The sequence below is a fragment of the Ursus arctos genome, unplaced genomic scaffold (assembly GCF_023065955.2).
Source record: "Ursus arctos isolate Adak ecotype North America unplaced genomic scaffold, UrsArc2.0 scaffold_15, whole genome shotgun sequence".
Classification (NCBI taxonomy): Eukaryota; Metazoa; Chordata; class Mammalia; order Carnivora; family Ursidae; genus Ursus; species Ursus arctos.
Window position 1 is genome coordinate 36,619,032 of NW_026622819.1, and position 24,793 is coordinate 36,643,824.

A 24,793-nucleotide genomic window follows, 5' to 3' on the forward strand; every position below is an offset into this window, starting at 1 on the left:
GCTTTGCAAAGATTATGTATTAGATTCTATTGCCTCACTCTTCTGGTATTTAGATATGCCACTCAAATACACCATCTGTCTGGGTAGCCTCTTTAATCCAGATCTGTGCCCAAAGAGAGATCTGTTATAGCTAATTTTCATAATGCTAAAGTTGAGATTGCCCCAAGAAGACAAACATGTAGAAAGGTTAATATGTACATAGTCTTCACTCCTTTTTATGTTGTTCCAGAGAAACATACTCCCACACTTTATGTACCCAAATCATGAAATTGGGCTTTACAGTTGTATTGCAGCTGTGCCAGGGAAGAAACACAATACTGGACAGAGAAAGATGTCAAAGTGAAATACAGACCCAATGAAAGACTTGGCCAACCCTACAAGAAGATCTGGAAATAAAATGGTCCTTCAGAGTTATGCTGTGTTGGATCAAGAAAACTGAAGCTTTATTCTATCTGTTGATGAGTTACTGAATGCAGATAATGTGAAAGGGATGTGACCTTAGGCAAACCAGCTCTCCACCTCTAAGCCAGAAGATACAGCTGACCACTCTTCTCACTGATCTCATATCATATTGAAGGGGACTTGGGCAGTGAATCTGCATGCACTTACAAAATGCTTAAATCAAATGTTTAAAGGCAAACATCAAATTAAATCCCTACATCTTTTTTTGTGTGTGTATGTAATAAGAATTATCTCAACATGGTTAATACTATATTTGTTAACTGTGATCTTTAATCATTAAAATATCAAGAACAATTAAAACTATCAATTTGAGTTGAGATAATAGTGTGAGATTATACCAAGAGTGAATTTTACATTGCTAAAAAAGTGTATGAAAAAAACCTCACATGTTCATTGTATCGGCATGTGGGGAATCTAACTCAAATAGGAAAATGGCAGAAGGAATATTCCCAGATATGTCTCACTCAAAAAATTATCACATATGTTTAAGCAAAGGGAAAGAGACCATTATAGTGGAATTAAAAAAATATTTCATTCTCAAATACGTCAATGTCTCTGAGACCACAGAATTATAGAGAGGGGATATTACCACCAAAATGACTAACCTCTAATATTGTTCAAGTCTGTATGAAGGTTAAGGAGACTAAGGAGAGTGACAAAACATTTATTAGAAGAATTATAAAGAAAGATAAAAGCAATTAATTACTCAGGTTATAGGAACTCTACGCTCATCAGATTGACCTCTTTACTGAAAATGGTCAAAGGATTTTTGCAGGAGATTCAAGTGTAGAGAAAAGAGTAGATGATGAATCAGGGTTAAAGATGACGGGAATAAAAACTTTGTAAGATCATACATTAATATCTAATACCTTCAAAATCATACATATTTATATTAATCACCTTATTATAATCTTATTTTAAAATTAATCTTTAACTTTACACCATTAAAATTTGCATGTCTTTAAGAATGATGAGGATGTTATCCCCATAACATTGCTTACAGTAATCTTAGATAGTAAATACTTCATTTAGAATTTGATGAATTGGAACAGTCTTAATGTTAGGAGTGAATTTTCTGTCAGGGTTTCACTTTCAACTATTAAGTGTCTGAGAACAGTATCTTCCTCATGTTCTAGAATTAATCATGTAACAATATAAGCACTAGTTGTACCTACACGCTGACACTTAGATAATTTGGACAGATACTCTAATAGACTAAATGTTGAAGTATGATTAGGCAAAGAAATAATATGGATTATTTAGTCCAATAAGTGTCAAAGATCCAAAAAGGTGATAATGAAGCTAAAGATGAATAATTAATTTGCATATGCTTGCCAAAAACTTCTGGAGAAGGTTAGAGGCGGAGATTAGCCTAAACTTGGATATGGTAAGGAAATGCATTAACTATTTGAAGAAAAGTGGAATTATTTGTAAGTCATATTATATAAATTTCAGTAGGTCTTCATGGGTCAGTTTTATAAAACAGTGGAACAATTTCACTTAAAATCCTGTTTTTTTCTCCCTCCTCGAATAGATGTTACCAAGTAATGAGATAGCTCTTCACAGGTTTAATATGTGCAAATGACCTGCCTTACTTATACATAGTCTCTTCATCTTTTTTCTTTTGTGCAAACAGAAGAACAACTCTGCTCTCAGTTTTAATATCAATTTTGTATGGTGACACTGCATTATCACCAGGTTATTTGTCATTTCATTTACAGAATGTACTGTTAGTTCTAGCGGGGTGTGTATATGTGTATTTTTTAGCCACTCTTCCTTTACAATTGAAGATTTTGTGGTTCAAAGTGATAACTTATATCAAACAAAATATATTTAATTATATGAGCTTTATGCAACAGCTCTATGTTTGGCAATGCTCTATATTACAGTGAAATGATTTATTTAAATCGCCTAAATGGGAGCCTATAGAGACATCTCTGCCTTCTCTTAGAATTAGTTGGTCATGAGTATTTTTCCTGTTATTTAAAAATATGTAAAATTTGCTAAGAGAGTGGAGCTTAAACATACTCACACACCCACAAAAGAGAAGTATGTGAGGTGATGGATGTGTTAATTAACTCATGGAGGGAATCCTTCCACAAAATACATGTATATAAAATCATCATGTTGTACACTTTAAATATCTTACAATTTTATTCGTCAGTTATATCCCACTAAAGCTGGAAAAAAAGAATGGCTAGCAAAAATGGATTAAATACATAAATTGAAACAGGACAAATAAAATGTAGTAAAATAATGGTAATTCTGTCCATTCATATATTAAAAAATATTTACCGCACTAAAAATATTTTTCTGTATATAAAAATATCAGAAAACTGGTCTGTACCTGATAGGCTTGGAGTTGTAATAATAAAGTTAAAACTGTAAGAATTGGAGAGAAACAACCTTCAGTCAGTCTTCCAAAGAAAGAAAAATACTAGCTCTAGAAATGATCGTTTGGAAAAGGGGAAATAATTTTCTGGCAAGACTGAGTAAGTTCTAAGTTAAAAGGGTCAAAAACAGATGATGATTCTGTGGAAAGAGTGTCATTAAAGTGAACTGTGTTAGAATAACAGCTATAAGACGGAAGGATAAGTCAAATGACATTTGATTCAGTTTGAAAAGTTCAAAGACTTTAAATCATTATAGCTAAGAATTGATTTATTTTTGTCCCCCAGCACTAAAAGATAATTTTAAATGGACAAATATCTTCATTTTAAGAAAAATGTTAGGGGTATTACTAAAGCCCAAAATGACTTGAGGTTGATAAGACCTATAAGAGCATGTGTCAAAAAAAAAAAAAAAAAAAAACATTTGCTCTTGATTTCTCCCTTTCTCTCTCTCTCTCTCTCTCTCCATCTTTCTCTCTCTCTCTTTCTCTCTTTGATGTTATTTTTTCTTAAAACGTTATTCAAATCATCCAAAATACAAACACACTTGGAAAAAGAATTAAATGACATGAAATGATTGTTTTAAAATAATTTTTAAAATGCATTCTTAATGACCTTGCAAAAACATTCTCCCTTTGCCCATGGAACTTGTGTCTACCAATTCTTACAATTGTCCGGTTAATCTTGCACTAGGATCATATTTTTTTAATGCTGTCTTATGTATTCTTCCTTCTCATTTTTCCCTCACTTTATTCCTTCACAGCGAAAGTTCATGTTCATTAGAACTCTGCATTTAAGATGACATCTGAATAGCAGACAAGTGACTGAAAAATGTTCCTGGGCAGGTGGGTCTAAAATAGTGCTTCAGCCCTTTCTTGCTTTGGGGTGTCATGTGTGGAATCCTGAGGTTCTTGCATGTCCCAAAGTGCTGAGGAAGTTATGGGGCATTTCCACCAAGTTCATCTGGAGAAATGCCATGGAGAGGGATGAAGCTTGACTATTAAGATGATGATCAAACAGGAGTTACACTGGCCCTAACAATATCTGAGTGCCAGCAAAAGGCAAGGCAAGAAACAAGGAAGCAAGGGAGGGTAGGGTATGGGTCTCCACCATACTCCGATAACTTAGCTCAAGACATTTAAGTAGTGAGTACAGGGTAGACCAAAAAATAGCACAAAAAGAGCAGTTTCCTTTCTTCGCCATAAGGCATAAAAGGTACCAGAAGCCTTAGATGATCTCACGGGAAAAGAATATGGGATCATAGGGGAAGGGAGGGAAAAATAAAACAAGATGAAATCAGAGAGGGGGACAAACCATAAGAGACTCTTAACCATAGGAAACAAACTGAGGGTTGCTGGAGGAGAGAGGGGTGGGGAGATGGGGTAACTGGGTGACAGGCATTAAGGAGGGCACGTGATGTAATGAACACTGAGTGTTACATATAAGACTGATGAATCACTGACCTCTACCTCTGAAACCAACTCTATGTTAATTAATTGAATTTAAATTAAAAAAAAAGAAAATAGAAATAAGCAAAAAGAAAAAAAATAAATGACAACCCCCCCCAAAATTAAAGCAAGATAATTTTCTTTTTTTTTTCCTATAAAAGGGGATGACAAACTTTTATAATGCTCACATTTGGGTGTTATGGCATTGGATTACACTTACATCTTAAAGCTTCATTCAATCTTGGTTCTATTGATTTTTTTTTTCATAATCAGTGCTACCCAAAAGTAACTTACTACAGAAAAATACTAGCATTAGAATATTGTAAAATTAGAGTGAGGTTCTAGAGCTATACTATCTGACAGTTACATGTGTCTATCGAGCACTTGAAATGTAGCAAATCCAAATTAAGATGTGCTGTAAGTGTAAAAATCACATTAGACTCCAAAGCCTTATATAAAAGAAAAAAGAATAGAATTGTAAAAGAACTAACGTAAAATGTCTCATTAATAATAATAGTTTAGTAATAATTACAGGATGAAATGGCAATATTTTAAATATATTTTATGTAAATAAATTGTATTTTTAAAATTAATTTTACCTCTTTAACTTTACTTTTATGATAGGTCTTTATATTTTAGATCTAACTTTTTTTTTTTTAACATTTTGTTAAATTTATTTTATTGTGAGACATTTAGGTTATTTCCAGGTCTTGGTTATTGTAATCAATGTAGCAATAATCTCGTTTATGCATTTAACTTTTTTCTTCCTTTGAATTCCTTCTGAGGATCGATTTGTAACTGAACTTGAGGGGGGTTCACTGCTTGGGGTGCATCGGAAATGTTAAAAGCAAAGAACGTTTTATTACTGGTCCAAGTAAGGAGACGGCTAGTTCTCAAAGCACTGTTTCCCTGGGGGTTAGTACAGGAAGCTTCTTTTTTTTTTTTTTAATGATTTTTTTTTTATTATATTATGTTAGTCACCATACAGTACATCCCCGGTTTCCGATGTAAGGCTCGATGATTCATTAGTCGATCTAACTATTGAGTACTAACTGTATGTCAGGGCTCGTGCATGTACTAACTTTCTTGGAAAGTCTAAAATATGGTTCAAACCAGAGCACATGATATCATTTATGAATTTGAAAATAAATGTTTATAGTTCTGTTACATGTGCACATTAAATCTATTTTTAGCAATTATATTGACATTATTTTTGTCACTTGGTCTTGGCTATTAACTATGAGGTATTTGATAAAGTGAGCATTCCCTCTAATTTTTGTATCCTCATAAAGGATTAATGTAATACCATGTCATATCTCAAGTATTCAATAAATATATTTTAAATAACCATGGTTACAAACTTTAGATTCACTAAGAATCACTGTACTCTAGTTTAAATGTATGTTGCTATGGTCCAATCCTAGATTCTCAGTTTGTCAATCTAGAATGAGACCACAGAGTCTGTACTTTTAATCAACACCTCAAGATTTCAATAAAAATGATTTAGAAGCTACAGTTTGAGAAATGTTGGAGAAGAAGGATAAGAAACTAGGTCTTCAGTTCAGGCGAATTGGCAATTGACCTGAATTTATTGAGAAACTCCTATGTAACAGATAATATCTAGGTTCTGAGATAGATCAGTCAACTAGAGAGATAAAATCCATACCTTCTAGCATCTTATATTTTGACAGGGATGACTGGTTGGAATAAGCCACATCATTTCTAAATGCTACAAAGGAAACAGAAGCATAATATAAGAGAAACTGTGAAAAGGGGGCTAGTTGCTTTAAATAGGATTTACAGACAAAGATGGTATTTTAGTTGAGCCCTGAAATTCAAAAAGGTGGATACAAAAAAAAAAAAAAATGCTTGAGCATATAAGAAGAAACCTGAAAAGGCTAGTGCAGCTAGACCATCACGTGAAGGGCCAGAGTTATGTGAGAAAAATCTTGTCAAGGAAGGCAGTGTGGTTTAGGAGAGCCTTGCAGACTACATAATGGTGTTTGGAGAGTAGTAACTGTAAAATATGAATCTGTAATGCACATATTAAGTTTTTGCCCACCAAGCTTCCATGCCCTCTTTTTCCAGGGATAGATTCTTTCCTGATATTCCTTTGGGGAATACTGAATGCATTGAATGCAATCTGGGAAAAGTCAAAGTACCATAATCTCTTCCTGGCAATCATACAATTCCCTTCAAATTTGAAAACAGCCCAATAATCCAAAGATAGTGACTGGTTTGATCTAATGCACGCTTTAAAGGAACTTCTGTAGAGACTGTCTATTATTTTCTGCTTTTTTACAGTCCAGAAGCTAACATAGTTCTTGTCTTCTTGAAAGATTTACTTTTTGTTTTGCTTGTTTTTTTTTCCACTTTTTCATTCCCCTGTTACCACTGTCTCTACTAACTGATGTGACCAGACCTGTTCTTTCTTTATGTACTCCCCCAAGTGATGTCTCTAATTTTGTGGCTGATCACTCCCAAATTTTTATCTGTCTCTCCTCTACAGTGGTCTATATTTTAAGTTAGATGTCTACGAAACATGCCCAAACCAAACATTTGATTCCTGTTCCTGGCAAGCCTGCTCCTTCAGCAATCTCTCCTGATTCCATAAAAGAAAACCTCAGGCTCCAAGGGGCTCTGACTAAATATTTTTGAGCCACACTTGATTCCTTCCTTTCACTTCCAATAACAAAACTATCAACAAATCCTTCACTCTAGCTTCAGAACATATCCAGATTCCAATCACTTCTTAATACTACCATGACCTCTACTCTAATCCAAAACAGCATCATTTATTTCATGGAGTTTTGCAGTAGTCTACTAAACAATCTCCTTTCTTCTGGTATTTTCCCTCATTCCAGTATATTCTCAACTTGACAGGCAGACGTAATGTTCCTAAAGGTAAATTAGATTATGCTACTTTCCTTTTTTAAAACTCAATAATGGTACCAGTTGCTCTCAGAATAAACCCCAAACGTGTTTCAAGATTTAATGAAACAATTTCAGGTGTTTTCTCCCATGCCCTCTAACTCACCTCTTACATTTCTTCTTCAGTGATATGAATTTACCTCTCATCCATACTCACAGTCAACTCTTTTACCGCAGTCTCTACCCCCTTTCCCCTACATGTGGGGAATGCCCTTATACTCGATCCACACACTTGCTATATTCGTGCCTATTATCTAACTTACAACATATTAATTCTGTATTCAGTTATTCTCTGATCCTCCATTATATATTATAATCAGTGAGAAGTGACTTCTCTACTTATTTTTCAGTGCTATCTCATCATCAATACCTAGGAAGTTTGTATGCCACGCTTAACCCATGCGGAATTGAAATATAGCTTTAAAAGATATTATCATTGGAAGAAACTGAGTAAAGGGAACATAGGGTCTTTCTACATTATTTCTTACAGCTGCCTTTAAATCTGCATTATACCAAAAACATTTAATGAAAAATACTGAACCCAGAGATTTTTTCCATGTGTGCTCATAAAGATATGCACAATATTACACACTGAGAGAGAAAAAAAGCAAACTACCAGGGAATAACTTACATGCCCTGCTTTAGATGAATGGATAAATTGTGTTATATTTACACAATATATGATAATTTATGGTAATAACTTTGATATGATGTGATAATACCATTATCAGATTTGTTTATAATTAAGAATCATTCCAGCTGGTATGCAAATTGGAAGGTAAAAAAGTAAAGCATGGGACAATTTCAAAGGTCTAAGGTGAGCAATAACGAGACATAAATAAAGGCAATGGCAATAGAAAACATGGAGAATAGGGCAGATTCATGAGATTCAAGAGATTCTTAATAGGCAGAATTTATTGGTCTTAGAGACCAATGTGAATGTTACTAATGTCATTAGCAGCCTTATGTTTGTTGGGAACAGTCAGGATTTTAGCCAGAAACAATGTTATATTTTCTTTTATCCGAAGGCTTTCTCCAGCAGGATAAAGTTAAGATTGAAGGAGCACCGGTTTTAAGACATGATTTTTATTGTTGATACTGTGGTTCTTGGTTTGGGTTGGTTTGTTTTCCTTTCTTATGACAACATTCCCTACATGTTGACACTGGGTGATCAGCCATCTCAATTTGGTTGTGACTGTCCTGGGTTTAGCACTGAAAGTCCCACATCAGGGAAACCCTTCAGTCATAGACAAATGGGAATGGTTGGTTACCATACCAGAAGAGAGAACGTCAAAGTAGTTAGAAATAATTTCCTCAGGGCATACAGGTTATTTTATAGTCTGTAATTATGTTTGGGCTGAGAGATATAAAAATATGTCATATAAATTATATAGTTACTTTTGCATTAATGAAGTAGATTTATAAGAGAACAGTTTCAGTTCTAGGTGGTACAAACCCATTTGCTGAAGCAAAAGTGCTTTTATTGACTTGAATATGCATATTTCATTATTGCACATGGATATTTAAATAAATTTCCTTACAGAAGATAGCAAGCATAGTTTCTGAAAATTTCTTTATGATATACAAAACATTTTAGAGACAGACTTAAAACTAAGTACTTAAACATCACTTTACAGTTTTATTTGTGTGAAGTGTGGGTGTTATTGCTTTAGTTAATCAACATGGTAAAGACGAAACATGTTTTGTGAGTGAGCTTTGGTGACAGGTGGTGCTTATGACTTACAGTTTTATATAAAACAATTGTTTTCAAATCCCATTTGAAAGATTGTTTACTTTTTACAAAGAAAGAATGGCTTTTTTCAAAAGCAGCCTAACTTCCCCTGTTTTTCTGACTTACTGAAGTGTAATTGCAAGCTTATCTCTGATGTGGGATTTTGTTTATTGCATTTTGACAGGTCTGCCTCATCCTTCTTTCGTAGGGCAACACATGGACTTTGTCAAGTTCAATTGCTGTCATGATGGCCAGAAAGCATTCATAGAAGGAGAGGAAATGTTCTCCACTACAACATGTGCCTAGTAAACTCAGGAAATGCAGGATCAGTTGTATATACATGTATACAAACACTTAATATATTTAATACATAACATAATGAAAACACAGAAAGCCATTCTACCAAATTGGAGATTCATGTATCTATGTTAGTGCTATTAATTTAATATTGTCATTCTATATTTAATTTATAAGATTACTGATTTAGAGTTAACAATACATCTATAACTGGATACTTCATTAAGGAAAATGTTACTATAGTTGCTATAGAATTTTGTTTAGCTATACCTATATATAACAATTGTCCAACAAATATTTTAATACAATGCTTACTTTTGATCGTGGTTTATTTGTAATGTCTGCTTCAGAGATTTGCTTTATTATTATTTTTACAAACCAGAAATTTAAAAACATGCAGGTTTGTTAAGTCAACAATAGCCTTTATGCCTTTTTGTTGTTGTTGTTGGGTATCTGCTTTCAATTGAGAAGATAAAAATAGGATTTACATGTACAAGTATGGATTCCAATGATAACTAGAATGATTAAAGCACCATAAGATTATATTATTTAGTTTAGATGGAAAGTAGCTCCTAAATATTTATCTGAAATCTCTAAATGTGTTAGTAAATAAGACACACATTATAGAAAAATAACTTCACTAAGTTACTCTCATTTGTAGGTCAGCTGTTGATTCATTTATTCAACCAGTATTTATTAAGGAATAAGCATTGGCAATAGCATAAATATCCATGTCATTATCATATGGGGCTTAGAATTTGGTTGTTTTGCTATGGCAGTCCTAGAAAATATATACGAGATGCATATCTGTATCTATATTTGTATCCATATTTTTATCCAGTTTAACCTTTACCCTATGATGGCAGAAAGCCTAGAGAATTCTCTGAATAGTTCAACACATGAATTTCAAATTTGGGCATTCACAACAGAATATCCTGCCTCTCTCTATGGTTTCTGTTTTGTTTTGTTTTTGTTTGTTTGTTTTCCTTCTTTAAAAAGCAATAAGCTTTTGATTTAGACTGAGAAAATTAAGCCTTACATAAGCACAATTTTTTTTTGTTTAAAATAAAAGTAGGAAGCTTAATAAAGCATATTATTTTTCCTGTGGAAATTTCTAATTCTGTGACTTTCTTAACACAATTTCTATAGAAATATAAAATATAACAAGTTGAAAATTATTTTAGTTTTTTTTCTTAATTACTTCATGAGATAAGAACGGGATTTGTTGAAAGAATGGAAGAATAAAAAGGATTATTATAGTATTAGAAAGAAATGCAGCCCAATGACGTGGCCTCTATGTTCATCATCCTTCAGAGAGACCACTGCAGGGTTTTCCTAATGATCCCCTGCATTCATTATTGTCCCCCTACAATTGATCCTCCATTGTCACTAATAAATTAGTTCTATACATTATATATATTTATATTATTTATTACATATATATTTTTTAAGTAATCTCTACATCCAGTGTGGGGCTTGAACTCAGGACCCCAAGATAAGAGTCAGATGCTGTACTTACTGAACCAGCCAGGATCCTCCTGGATTTAACTATATTTTTAAAACACATTAAAAATAAAAAGAAGAAAACTAAAATATGTTCTAGTACCATTCTGCCTCAATAATGCCTTGGTACTTGGGTGGGGGAAAAAGTCTCAGGTGCATCCAGAGAGGCTCAGAGGGAAGAAAACTGACAAATTTTTGATTCTTCAACCTGAGCAACGAGTTTATTATTCTATTTTGCATACACCTGTGGCTTTTTTTCAGAGTAAGTAAATTAAAAAAATAAATGCAGTACATGTGAAGATTAGAATAATCAAGTATTTTAAATAGATGAAAGTCTTCTCCAAACATCATTTGCATGTAATTTTTAATGTAAAAATGCATGTAATTACACATATGTGCCCACGTATATGCTCCTTTTTAAAAGAATTATACAAAGGGAAATTTAGCATACATATTTTTCTGCACTTTGCCATACTAAATTTTTTTGTGTGTTTGTTTATTTACACACAACAGTTATCACTGTTAAATACAATGGCATCATGGTTTTTATGGATGTATAAGCCAGTTCTCCATTATTTGTAATGTTGATATTACAAAGTGTGATGTAGCAAACTTACTCGTGATTATGTATCAGTGAATTTCTGTGAGTTAAGTTCATAGCACTGAGGTTGCTTGATATATACATTTTGAATTTTGATGGACAGTATAAATTTTTCTCCAGAAGCATTGCACCTGTTTATATCCCAGAGTATATTAAAAGGTCACTTCGATCTGAATAAAATCTCACTGTTCCTTAGACCTGCATATTTTTTCTGCAACTTTTTTTATAATAAAAAGTTTTTTGAGTGAGGTTTTTTTTAAGTAAGGAATTTACCCTTCATTTTATATTGAATATGGGTTTTTTTTCAGTTCATCAGTTTGTAATTTCAACTTCGTGTATTATTTTCGATGAGTTATTACCATATGGATTTTATATTATGTATTACTTGGAAAGGCTATTTTCACTCTGTGATTATTAAAAATTTGTCCTAAATTTTCTTAATCTAGCTCAAATATACCTTTGAAATTTATGAATCTTGGATCTATTTATAATGAATTTTTTCTCAAAGATTAGAATAGGGTTCTAATTTTTATTTTTTGTTACCTACTTACCCCAGTATTACTTCATTTTTAAATTATTCATTAGTTTATTCATTCATTTATACTTCAGGATAATGACAATGATACAGTCAAGATAGACAATATTTTCATCACCACAAAAATCCCTTACGTTGCCGTGCCACACTCACTTCACTCTTCCACCCTCACTATCACCTGGTAACCACTGTGAAGCTCTATAGACATGTTCATTTAAATTATTTTGTCATTTCAATAGTGTTATATAAATAGGATCATTCAGAATGTAAACTTTTGGAATTAGTTTCTTTTCACTCAGCATGATTCTCAGGAGATTCATCATGTTGTGATGTGTATCAGTAGTCCTTTCCTTTTCATTCATAAGCAGTATTCTGTGGTATGTATGCACCACTCACTTATCTAAGGACATCTGAGTTGTCTTCCAGTTTTATGAATAAAGCTGCTATAATCTATGAATAGGTTTTTATGTGAACATAAGCTTTAATTTCCCTAGGATAAATGCTCAAGAGTGCAACAGGTAGGCCATATGGTAGTTACATGTTTAGTTTTCTAAAGAAACTACTAAACTGCTTTGCAGGGTGGCTGGACAGTTTACAGTCTCACCAGTAATCATGTCTGAGTGACACAGGGTCTCTACATCTTGGTCATGGTTTGGTGTTGTCACTATTCTTTATCTTAGCCAACTGCCCAGAATGAGTCATTGAATTGCTTTTGCAGCTTTGGGAAAATATCATTTGGGAATATTTATGTGGTTCTAGTTCTGGGTTCTTTATTCTGTTCCAATGATCTATTGTCTCTTCCTCTGTCAAAACCAGTCTGGATTACTGTAGCTATATAATGTCTTGAAATTTAATAGACCAATTCCTTTAACTTGATTTTTCTTTCCAAAATAATTTTGCTATTCTAATTTCTTTTGTATTACTATGTAACATTTAAAAAAAATCTTAACCATGTCTATAAAAAAAAAACATGCTGGGATTTTAAGAGGAATTGTATTAAGTATATATCAGTTTGGCGAGAACTGACATCTTTATCATGTTGTCTTCCAATCCATAGATACAACAAGTCTCTCCATTTGTCTAAATTTTAGATTTCTTTCATTACCATTTTGCAGTTTTTAGCATACAAGACTTATACAAACCTGCTTAGATTTACACCTAAATATTTCATATATTTGAGTGATTGCAAATGATACTGTATTTTTATTGTCAGTGTTCACTGCTAGCATAAAGAAAAAGTTGATCTTTGTATATTTAACTTGTATCTCCCAAACTTGCTGAATTTACTTATTAGACCTAGGAATGTTTTTATAGATTCCTTAGGATTTTTCAACCTAGAATTTGTATCAGTGGCAAATTGAGACAGTTTTATTCTATGTTTTCAAACTGCATACTTTTTTTTTTAAGATTTTATTTATTTGACAGAGACACAGTGAGAGAGGGAACACAAGCAGGGGGAGTGGGAGAGGGAGAAGCAAGCTTCCTGCTGAGCGGGGAGCTTGATGCCAGGGCTCGATTCCAGGACCCTGGAATCATGACCTGAGCTGAAGGCAGATGCTTAACAACTGAGCCATCCAGGCACCCCAAAACTGCAAACTTTTTTGTTCCGTTTTTTTGTCTTATAAAACTTCTAACACTTATTAAATAAAAGTAGTGGAAAAGTTACTTGTTTATTAGAGAGAAAGCATTCAATCTTTTCCCATTAAGTATAATGTTAGCTGTAGGCTTTCAGAGATTTTTAAAAATCAACCTGAAGAAATTCTTCTCTATTCCTATTTTTCTAAGTTTTTAAAAAATTTTTAAATCACAAATCAATTTTGTCAACAATTACATCGATGCACTTTTGCATACTGAGCCACATTTGCATCCTTGGAATAAAGTCTACTCGATCACAGTATATAATCATTTGCATATATTGCTGAGTTTCATTTGGGAATATTTTGTTAAGAATTTTGCACATGTATTAATGAAGGATATCGATCTGTATTTTTTATACTGTCTTGCTCTCATTTGGAATCACAGTAAATTCCGGCCTTATAAAATGATTTTAGAAAGTGTCTCTTTTCCTTTTACTTTCTGGTAAAGATTGTGAAAAACTGGTTTTACTTCTTTATACGTTTGGTAGAATTCTTCAGTGGAACCACCTAGATCTGGAGATACCTACCTGCTATCGGACTATTCAAATTATTTATCTTTCTTGCTTGAGTTGTGGTAGATTGTGTTTGTTGAGGAATTTGTCCATTTCTTCTAATTTATCAAATTTATGATTGTAGGGTTATTCATAGTATTTTCTTATTATTCTGTTCCTACCCTCTGTGCCTTCTGTAGTGATAACCCCTGTTTTATACCTGCTATTGATCATTTGTGTCTTCTCTCTTTCCTTTGTCAGTTTTATCAATGTTATTGATCTTTCAGAGAATTAGCTTTTTGCTTCATTTATTTTCTCTATTTTCAATTCCATTGATTTCTGCTCTTACCTGTAATATTTCCTTCTTCCTGACTGCTTTGATTTTATTTTCCTGTTCGCTTTCTAGTCTCTTGAGGCTGGAGCTTAGAGTACTGACCTGATAGTTTTCCTCTTTTTGTAATGTAAGCATTTGGTACTATACGTTTCCCTCTCAACTCTGCTTTAACTGTGCCCCCACAAATTTTAAAATGTTATATTTCCATTTTCTTTCAGCTCCATGTATTTTTTTAAAAAGATTTTATTTATTTATTTGACAGAGAGAGAGGGAACACAAGCAGGGGGAGTGGGAGAGGAAGAAGCAGGCTCCCAGCGGAGCAGGGAGCCAGATGCGGGGCTCAATCCCAGGACCCTGGGATCATTACCTGAGCTGAAGGCAAATGCTTAATGACTGAGCCACCCAGGCGCCCCTCCCTGTGTTTTTGTTTTTTAACTTTCTCTTGAGACTTCCTCTCTGACCCAAAGATTCTCTACAAGCGTGCTGTTTAGATTCCAAGTGTTAAAAGATGATCTTCTTATCTTTCAATTATTGATTTCTAGTTTGATTCCATGTGGTCGGGGTACACAATAAGTTCAACTCTTTAGGTGTCTTTTATGTCCTATGATATAATTTACCTTGGTATAAGTTTTGTGGGAAATTGAAAAAAAATGTATTCTGATGTCTTGGGGTGGAGTGTTCTGTAAATGCTCATTAGATCCTTGTGGCTAATTGTTTTTTTGAGTTCTTTATCCTTGCTAATTTTGTGACTAGTTGTTCTATCAATTTTTGAGAGATGGGTTTTGAAGTCATCAGCTATAATTACAGATTATTCATTTGAGTCAAGCATAATGTTCAAAAATTTTAATGACTATTAGCTATTTGGAAGTAATTAACTAAATTAAATACACCTTCCATTTATCCAGTTCTTTGATTTGTTATGATTTTTACCTCATGGAATATTTTCCTTAACCATTTTTATTTGTTAAACAGAATGGTTTATTTCATTCACATGAGATCAATGTCATTTGCTTATAACTATTTTAAGGTACCATAAATGTTTAATTAAGGTAGCATACTTAACTTTTCTGTGATTAAGTACAGAAAAAGAAACTGTGTGTGTGTATGTCTGGGTAATGTTATCTATTATATTATCATATCCATTGCATATCAAGAATTTTGCCTTTTGGGATCAAACACCATAATGCTGTCATTTCATTCTAAAAACAAAACAAATTAAAACAAATAATATGCTTTAAATAATCTCTATTAAAAATTTTTAATTTTACCTTAAACCTTTATTTTTTGCTGAAAATATGCATTTTCCTTATAACATTAAAAGATGTGTTTTGATAATAAAGTGTCAGAAATCTATGATTCCATAGCAACCTATCTGAATAATAAAGAAGAGACTAAGAAAGGTTTTATATGTTAAAAAAAGTAGACCTTGAGTACCTTGACAACTATGAATTTTTTGCCAGAATAAATTATAATGGAAATACGACTTTCGACAGATTTGCTACACAATCCATTTTATTATTTGAAATAAAAATAGAGATAGTACTAATTCCTGTATATTTAGTTTCCATTGTTGAATTGATTTTAAATCCCATATTTAAAGCTATCTTACTGTCTCCTACATTTTCATAGGACTGTTCAGATTTTATTGATACAATCATTTTTGGTGTTGTTTGCCTTATTCTTTGTTTTCTTTCTTTTATTAATTTTTCATGGATTTACTGAATGCCCCACAATGTACACAACATGATAATATTTACTTTGTAAAATCAAAGAGGAGCTGAGACATCTAAAGTTACATTGTTGCAAGGCATTTTAGATATGATAGGACAAAATACCTAAATTTATAAGGAATTTAAAAACCATGATCTGGGATGCCTGGGTGGCTCAGTCAGTTAAGCACCTGCCTTCCGCTCAGGTCATTATCCCAGGCTCCTGGGATCAAGTCCCACATCAGGCTCCTTGCTCGATGGGGAGCCTGCTTCTCTCTCTGCCTGCCACTCCCCCTGCTTATGCTCACTCTCTCTCTCTCACAAATAAATAAATAAATAAAATCTTTAAACCAACAACAAAAACAAACAAACAAAAAAACCACGTAATCTTCCCTAATTCAAACCAATGGCTGCATTAAAAGGAATTATCTATGAGGAGAATACTTTCTGTTTGTAAGTTAATTTACCTTTCAGAGTATATAATTTGACACATTTTAAAAGTTGATTTAATAATTAAGTGTATAACAAAAAACTTCTTTGCCTCCATAAAGCTTTTATAAAACACCTACTTTCAATATACTTACAAAGCTAGAAATGAAAATGTTAATATGTAATGCCACTGTGAACACAGTTCTGCTACAGTTTATGTTTAATGATATAATTTTTTTTCTCTTAAATTGTAGCAAAAATATGTCAAGATTTTCCATCAGCACCTGGTCTACTAACAAAGGGCCCAATGACATGCCTTGACTTAAGTACAGACTGCATTAAAAAAGCCAGCTTCAACCATCATCCTCTGAGCCGCTTTCTCCAGTCTTCAACCTCTCAACACAATGGGGTTAAATGAGATAACTCAAGTACTATAGTTTTATTTCTTCTCTTTCCAAACTGAAAGCTTCATAATTCTGATACATTTGATTTCTGATTAATCTCAATATTCCTTTTCACAGCTTAACCTATAGAAAAATCTGTTCTATATTATTAGTTTTCTTATTACTGCTATTCATGACTTTCTGAGCACCCACCGTGCCTTTAGAACAGTATAAGATATAAAGATACACTGACAATTGAAGACAGAAAGGGAGAAATGAAAATGCCAAATGAGAGGGTGATTACATCTCCAAGAGGTAAATTTACCAGCATGTATGCACTTGCTTTTTGTATTTCAATATTATGATCCTTATTATCTTTGAAAGGCACTTTTCAAAATAAGGAAGAAAGACTTTGGGTTAATCTATGAATTTTTTTTTTTTTTCTGAAATGATTTTAAAGCAGTGCTTTAAAGGAAAAGTTGTGGTCCCAACTGTTTGTATGTACCTTTTCCTCCAAGCCAAAAATATCCACTCCATATAATATTTCTGAGTACAGAAAATAAAATTAAATTTCTCAGTTTAGTCTGACCTTACTTCCCCCCAACTCCATTTAAAATATGGATATATTATCTTAATTTCCTTAAAAAATAATCATAGCACTCAGCAGTAATGTTTGAAATTATAAGCATAATGTACATTTTTAAAATTCTATTTTCTAAATTTTGAATTATCTTTAAAATATTTAGGTTCTCCATTATTATAATTTTATGTGAAACCCTGGATTATAATATATATGAGGTATAAATTATGACATCTATGAAATTGAACACCTCTGGATAGCAAAGAAAATGTATAAAATATCAATGAATTTTAAATATCTAGATTTATTTATGAAATATTTTTTCATAGCATAGATTTAGAAAAAAGTGTTAAACTACTACTATTTGTTTTTAACCTATCTTTGCATGGAACTTTAAAAAACTATTCAGCTGATGTTTTTGGTAAAGAAGCTGGTATTATTTAAAATGTGTAGCTTTGCAGAAATAATTATTCTTAAATAAGGAAGCAGTCTGGGATTCTACTTCAGTCTTTGTTGTTGTTGTTGTTGTTGATAGTGGCAGTTTGTATTTACTTTAAATTTTACTTTGAAAATATGGCATCTTGCTTAACATTCTCTCATATGTCATTCAAAAAAACCTAGGAATTCTTGGAGGAAAAAAGCCTGGTCATGAAACACTTTTGTGAAGTAGTGTATCCTCTACCCTCTCTATTCCCTCTCTGAGACTGTTATAGAAAATATAAACATAGGAAAAATCCAAAGAATTCTTACAAAAAAGACACCTATTCAATCTGGATTTACTTAGGGTTTACTATAAACATATTTGATTACAACCCACGTTTTCTCTGCCATAAATATCTAGTTAATATCCCACAGAAATTGTGCTTTATATAAAATATATTATAAACTATTGATGTAGATTATACTTTTTCTCTAAAATATATAAAAATCACCTTTGCTAGCATGACATTGACAACCGGAAAATAAATGTCCCTCTTTTATCGTACAAAAATGTATTTTCTATTTTTATTTTAGTGACTAATTTTGATGACTATCTTAGTAATAATTACACAAGACTTCTCTTCCTTTTGAAAGATTCCATAACCCCCAAACTCTGCTAAATTATGTAGCTTAAATATTAGTGATTCTGTCCAATGAATATGAAAAATAAATTGACTAAAAATAGCCGGTTAGTAGTAGAAGAAGAGTTAGAATCAGATTCATAGCTGGTTAATAGTAAAAGGGGGATTAAAATCCACATTTTCTAATAATACAATCTTGGAACTAGTCAACTATCCCAGGTTTTAGTGGCATTCTAAATGAAAGTAAAAGAAAAAAATGTTTATAAAACTATTTACAATTTAAATTATTTATTCCCAAGCATTTGTCTGTAATAGAAGACTAACAGCACACTAATTTAGTAACAAAAGCTTCAGCCTCTGGGTAGTGTGAATTCTGAAAACTGTTATGCTAAGAGAGTGCCAAAGGAATGACAGCCTAAGGAATCCCAACGCTGAATTTCACAAATGGTCAGAAGATATAATATTCTCATATCAGGCAATTCAACATGATGAATTCCACAAGACCATGTTTAATACTACCTTTTTTCCTTCATAATCAAGCAGATTCATAAGGAAAAAAAGGGGAAGGTAACAAAATTCTTAAAGGATTAGAAGCAAAATGTACTTCAAAACTATCTGCGCTACTTCTCAACTGCATCAATTAATCCAGTAAAGCATTTTTTTAATTTAATAAATTCTTATATATTCATGTCCAGACAATTTTATAAAACCGGGTTAATATGATCATATTACACATACTGTTGCACTTCTGACTCCCTCATTCTTTTCCTCCAAGACAAAAAAAACAGCCATTCGTTACCCCTAGCCCTCTCTGTAATCCCATTTTAATAATCTTCGTAATTTTTCTCTATGTTTATTTAATGACAAACATACACAAAGCAACGTTTTTTTCAGTTTTATAAAAATGGGGCTTTATCGTGCACATTTCTTGAGTTGCTTCCCCATTCAACAATATCTAATGAAAATTCTCCAAATTAATTGACAATATTTGCACATCATTCTTTTTAATGGCAATATTTTATTCCACAGTGTGAATGTTGTGGATATTATTAAATCCTTTAATTTTTGTTTTTGATGTTTGTGTTCATGTGTTCTACTTTTGCTCCTACAAACAAGGTTACCACACATACTCTTTCGTATTTGTGAATGAGTTCTAACAGCTTTTATTTTTGAGCCATAGATTCCAGGAGTAAGACTGATAGGCCAAAAAATATTCACATGATTAATTGCAATAGATGCCAACAAATTGCTCTTAAAAAAAATCACTAACAACTCACACATCTTGTAGCAACTGATGAGAATACTGTTTCCTCACATCTCTACCAATGACATTCTAATTTCTCCTAAACTGTCTATAAATTGATATCTTATTCTTTCTTTAATGTGTTTCCCTGACTGCGATTGTATTTGAATAGCTTTTCGTGTTTGTTGGCTGTTTGGATTTGCTCTTTTGTAAAATCCCTCTTTATTCTTTTTGCTTATATTTTATTGAAATTTTTGCCTTTTCTTTCTAATTTATGAGCTATTTGTTTATTACAGAAGTTCTCAGCATGTTACAAATTCTTTTCTTTCAAGTATATTAGCTCTGTATGAGATCTGTTAATGCTATCCTTTATCCTACAAAAGTTTATTTTATATATATATTTCATATATATACTTCATTTTATATATTTCATATATGTTTCATATATGTTTCATATATGTTATATATATATATATATATAGTTGTTTTATAACATTAGTGCTTCAAGACTTGGTTTTGAACATCTCCTTTACCCTTAGATTTTAAGGGAAAATACTAAATTTTCTTGCTTTATTTCACCACCAGTTATATTTTCACTTAAAGTGGGATCAGTTTCCACATGTTCCTGTATTCCTAGAATCAATGGTAATATCAAATTGAATCATTATAGTAGTTTCATAGCATTAACTGGTAAAGCAAAGACACCATAGCTGTGCTTTCTCTTAATTGAAAATTATTAGAAAATTATTCTTAACATGAGCTTAAAAAAAAAAGATGCCCAATTAAATATTGAATGCATTGACTTTACAGAGAAATATCTGGAGAATTATCATTTTTATGATGTCTTCCCTTCCAAAATCATGGCCTCTCTTTCCATTTTTTAGATGTATTTTGGTCTTTTAAAATTTTTCTTTATTAGAGATACTATAATTTTTTAATTAAAATTATTCCTGCATGCTTTATGATTTTTTAAACCACTATTAGGAAAATTTTTTCCATATACATTTTTGAGTGTTAATTACTAGAATATAGAAAAGATATTTATTTTTTATACTTATCTTCTATCAAAGTCACTTACCTAATTACTTCATTAATTTTGGTAAATTTTCACTAGGACCTCTTGAGTTTTTAGTATTATAGCCACATGAGAAACATTAAGTTGTACCTTCTTCCCCAATATTTCTCTAATTATTTCCTTTCTTTTTTATTGTTTTCCTAAAACTAGAAGATAATATCAGATACCAATGCTGAGACAGTAGTCTTGTATCATTCCTGATATTTAACTGCAGCATTTTGGAGATTCTTAGGGTAATTTTTGCAGTATTTTGTTGTTGTTGCTGTTGTTTGCTTTGATAAAGAGAATTATATTGCCTTGAAGTATTTATATATACTCGCACTCACTCATTCACTCTCGAGTTCAATCAAATCAAATTTTTGCCAATAACATCCTACCAAAATTGCTTTTGCCAAAGTGACCAACAATCTTCCAATATTAAATCTAATGATCACTAGTCATTCTTATTGTGTACTTATTACCAATATTTAGGTGGGTTGACATTTCCTTCCTCTTTGATATATCTTCTTCACCCAGTCTTCTTTGCCTTCTATTCCTCCCCATTATTTCTCTTACTCTTTCCAACCTTTCAGTGTTAGAGTGCTCAAGTTTCAGTCCTTAATTCTAAACTTACTCCTCTGGTGATCTGATGAAGCTCATAATTCTGTCATCTATTTGCAAAATACTCACGAATTTATATCTCCAGCCCAGACTTTCCTTCTAAGCTCTAGAAGAATGTATCCAACTGACTACTTGAATCATTATTTGAATAATATATATCTTAAGTTCAACATGTTTTATAGTTAATAAGTTGTGGCTTCCTCCAAAGATACGTACCTAACCACTCATCCTGCTTTTTAGTACGATGTATACATAGTCTTATATGTGAAAGTAATGATACAGCTATAAAATTGGCTAGAGTTTTTAATAATAAATATGCATGTTGACATAATATGTTTTGTGAGAAAACCTTTTCCAAACTAGGTATATTATTACTTCTTTCAAAATGTCGATTAAAGTCCCTGGAAGCAAATAAATTCATTTCCTGGCAAGGAATAAAAATACTCAAAAATATTTGTCAATGTATCACTTGAGTTATCATAACAAAATAATCTTAAAATTAGCATTTTCGCGTGTCATGGAAATCCAAGGAACCAGTGTGTATGCACGCGTATGTATATGTGTGTGTGTTCCATAAAAGAATCCTGAAAGTTTTGTATAATTTTAAAATAAAGCTTACAAGAAAAAATATAATTGTATTAAATATTCTTACTGAAAGTACAGAATAAATGCACTCTGAGTACATAAAGACTTAGGTCTTCAAAAAGCAGAGCCTCAGTGTCTGACAGGAATAATACAGACAGGTCACTTCCGTATTTCCCAAGCTAGCCTGACTGTCCCCAAATTATACTGAAGTCATGAATTTACTCATTCCAACTGCTCTCCCACAAACCCTATTCATTTATTGGTGGCCTACTTTTTCTTCACTAAAGCAGCCTTCTTTGACTATATTACTTGAAATTCCTACCTGCAATTTAGAACATGATTAGATTCATAAGACATAATATATTTTATATTGAATCAATTTTATAACAGGCATATTAGTCACATCACCTGAAACAAATTGCAACCTTCATCATGAGAAGTGGATGTTCTATTGTTCGCCATTTCCTATAGCACTTAATGTTTTACAGGATTCATAATTGGATAATACACAACACAAAACTGACTAATTTTAAAAGCTATAATAGTTGCAAAAATAAGAGAGACAAAGTCCACATATCATTTAAATCCCATTCATCATTTCAACCCATTTCAAACTTAAATTTTATGATCCAAACTTTAATCTAAAGGACCTATAAAAGACCCTCCGGTTAACTCTTTCAGGCATAACATTAGTATAGGATCTATTTAAGGCACATTTTAGAAGATTTTGTCAGTGATGTTAAAATGCATCATAGTATTAAATTAATTCTATACTTTCATCTGTATCACAAAGGAAGTTCATTCAAAGTTATATCTAAAAAAATACTCTGCTTTCCAAGAAAAAGGTGGCATAATTCATTTTAGAGTGTGCAAAAACATAAAATTTTTAAAATAAATGATAAAATTATATTTTATAATAAAACATATTTATTTATAATTACAAATAAGGAATAAATGAATTTTTATAATAGTATAAATCTCATAAGTAAATCTCTGTTGTATATGGAAATGGAAGTAAAAGAAAAAAGATTGCAATTGAAAACACTGCCAATCTTGCTCAAACTCATAATGCATAATTTATTGTTTACATTACTATTTATACACACAAAGGTGAGTCATTTAAGAATAAAAGCAGAGAATAAGGAGATTATGTTTTGGGAGGGTGAGGTCAAGCAGGTTGAAACAAGAAGTGAGGGGCCTTTGCTTTCAAAATCTAGAGCCAGTAGAGAAAGGTGAAGGAGAGAGGAAAAAAAAAAAAAAAGAATTCCCTAGAGTTGAAAGAAAGGATTTTTAGTAACAGGTTTCTGAGTTACAAATTGTGGGATAACCTGTTGCTGCTCCAAAACTTAAAAAAAATAAAAAGGGAATATGCTCTGTATGTATAGTGGGGGAAAGGGAATGCCAGGGAATCAAGGGAAATAAACTAAAATTTTCACTGGGAAACACACACTCACACACAAAATAGAACTAAATAGGAAGAGAAATGTGAGAGAGATCAAAAGTTCAGGGAGGACATTAACTGGAACCAGAAGTGACTCAGAGAATCTAAGCCGTTTGAATTCATAGATATTTTCAGAGGGGCCCTCTATGAACCAAGAGACAGAAGGCTGAGACAGTCTCCTTTAAGTCTTGAAGGAATGGCTAACCTCAGCAGACATCAAGGTGACAACATTCATGAGAACCTATGGAAGGGCAAGGCATTGGAGAGGAGATTTTTAACACTATATAAATCAGAGTTCACCATGAATGTCTGATCTATAAAGAAATGCAACATGTACACACAAGCCATCAGGGTGGTAATAAAAATAAACATCACAGAAATCCAGGGGAGAAAAAAGGTTTTTATACTCTAAAAATACTTTTTAATAAAGTTATGGTATTAAACAATGGTAAGTGGATAGTATGGTAAAGTAAAAAAAAAAAAAAGTCAAAGTAAGAATTGGTTGGGGGAAAAGGACTCTTGTTTTACAAATACTTATTTTTTCTAAGTAGATGTTTTCAATCTCTTTTTATAAGCTGAAATTTAAGTAATATCTGAAATAGTATACAAGAAGAATAAAGAAAAATGATGCTATTATCAGTAAAAAAAAAAAAAGCATGTTTTGGTCAGGTATTCTCATACTGTTCACTCACTTCTCTAATGGACTGTGTTATCACCTATGATGTAATAATGATAATAACAATGTGTACTAAATGCTCCTTAGTATGTCTTACATATTCCCCTCATTTAATCCTCACAACGCTTTATGATACATCATTTAATCTCTACTGTACAAATGAGAAAACCAAGACACACAAACATTAAAACATGAACAAAACCTGAAACAGGTTTTGGTTACCCAGGCAGACTGATTTAAGACCTATACTCTTAATCATTGTATTACTTTTTGTACAATGTTTAACAAGACAACATATTTAGGCACTAAATTAAATTACTGTTTTCTTCTGCATCTATTATTGCTACTGATTATGATGATGATGTTGATGAGTTAGGAAGGATTTGCCAAACAACTTGAGAGGAGATTCAAAGCAAGTAATATTTTGGCCATTTATTCAGCCAATACTAATTGCGACGGTCCAATCATACTGCTTTATAGCAAACTGTATTAACTGTACAAGTAATGAAAATAATGCATAGTCTTGATACTAGTCTTAAAGTAGTCCTATTTTTATATACCTATCACAATAATGTTTATAAGGTATCATTAAGAATCTGATATGTAAATTCATTTTAAATATAATATCCTCTATAAAGTATCCATATAAA